Below are 2,118 nucleotides of genomic sequence, written 5' to 3'. Positions count from 1 at the left end.
CAGAAGTGCACCGATGCAATCAAAGTGTCAGAAACTTTTACTAACGATATTTTTTAGAGGTACGGGCTGTTTAAACTCCTTTTCAAGCGTTTAATGCCGGCACTAAGTATCCTTTACAATAATCAGAACTGCGTCGGCCTCTGAGATTAGCTTCGGACGAGCGCCTTACAACACCGAGAACGGAGCTAATCACTGTCGCCACGTGTGTAATCGGCCACGTGTGTCGGCCTGTACATTCTGGTGCGTTCCCCGGCCGGCGCGCGCCCTCTTCGTCTTCTTATTAATCGTCTGCTCGCTCCCCGAGCACGTGCGCCCTTCTGATTAGTTAATTGGCTGGTCGGTATACCTCGCTAATTAAGCCAGGACATGCTATGACCAAGCTAATTAAGCCTGGACATGCTAAGACCGAGCTAATTAAGCAACATCTTATTGAGACCATGCTAATGAAGCCGTGTAAAGCTAAGAGCGAGCTAATTAAGGTCATGCTAATAGCACGATCGTAATCAATAGTTCACTAGTTAAATTCAAGCTAATTGGGGCCATACTCACTAAGTTCACGTCAATTATGAGCGTGATAATTTGGACATGCTAATTACCCCCATACTAATTAAAACATCGCTCATTAAACCTGGGTAATTAACGTCGTGTTAATTCAAACATTATCACTGAAGACAGAACTATGCAATATCGTGTTAAGACCTAGCTAATTAACACCATCAAAATTGAGACCGAACTGACGTGGTCTTCACTCCGAGTAGACAAGCCACGTAAAAAGCTGGAAGAAGCTAGGTGATCACAAGCTCCTCCGAACTGCTCCAGCCTTGCACAAGTAGTGCAAGCTGACCAAATTATCTTATACGCAAAGCTGCTGCTTAGCGTCCACCGCATGAAACGTTTGAAGGCACACCGGCACTATGACAGTCACGCGTTGAACTGGAGACTTTTCAGCTTTAACGAGTTTGTGCCCGAGTTCGCGCGTCAATCAGTTTGATTGAGAGATGCCCCCGGCGAAGATCGGGTCCGCTCACCGCGTTTGCTCTTGCCGAGGAGCAGTGCTCACTCCGCAACGCTAGCTTGTGGCACGATTCATCTATGAGCTTAATCGCACAGACCATGCACACACGCACGAAGAAACAAAGGTTATATCATCACGTGGCTACGATGTTTCGCATTCAATTTCACCCCGCTCACGACGTAGTACCACTCACAGCCGTGAAGCAAGCACCACTGGTGGCATTTGCGGCGAGAAATGTTACTATTTATTTGTTTGTGGAGACATTGTTTCTACCGATTCGTTACTGCAGAAAAATCTTCGGACGTGTAATGTAAGCAGTAAGCAGTAACCTGTCCATTTATTTATCTGTAATATTTCAGAGAAGCGAAACGAGCTGCATGAGAGTGCTGCGTGTGTGCCCTTGTTGCCTTCAAGAGTGGAAATTTCCCCGCTGCAGGCGGAACGAAAGAACTTGCCTGAAAAAAGACAAATGCCTACGAACACGCCTGTGGGAGGCGCGATGTTCAGTTGGCAAAAAGATAGCGCGACAATCACGCTGACGTCGCTGCACTATTGAAATGTTGACTGAGTGGCGGCGCTGACGCGTTCGTGCGCGGTGTTCTTATGAAAACCACCGCAAATGCCGCACATGCGTTTGTGACGCCATGCTCGTTCTTGTAGCCGTTTTTATCAACACTGCTATCGCGCGCTTCGCACTGTCTCCCTATCATGACCGCCGTAGGGCGAGCTCGGAGCAAACTGCCTGCATAGCACCCCTGGTGTGGTTTATGAAGCTCCTTTCAGCTGCGGCACTTACTACGTTAAGTGACTGGCCGTTGTGTTAATCGGATATTGAAGGAGCATGAAAGGACGTTAACCGGAGGATCACAGTGTTGCCTTTCTTTGCCCTGTCCAGGTTGCAAATGCACAATAAATTCGATGAATGCGCCGATTTACTCAGACACAGGAACAAAGATGCGCGTCTAATGGTTGAGACTTGGCACAATAATAGTAGGGGAAGCGAGAAATTTTGGTGAAGTATGCGTTTTTATCCAAAATAAGTAATAAAAATAGGTTTTTTTAATAGTCAAGGTTTCCAGCAAGTGGGCCCCGCGCCCTCCCGA

The sequence above is a fragment of the Rhipicephalus sanguineus genome, chromosome 1 (genome assembly GCF_013339695.2).
Source record: "Rhipicephalus sanguineus isolate Rsan-2018 chromosome 1, BIME_Rsan_1.4, whole genome shotgun sequence".
NCBI classification, from domain to species: Eukaryota; Metazoa; Arthropoda; class Arachnida; order Ixodida; family Ixodidae; genus Rhipicephalus; species Rhipicephalus sanguineus.
The sequence above is the reverse complement of the archived record's forward strand: the minus strand, read 5'-3'. Positions refer to the sequence as shown.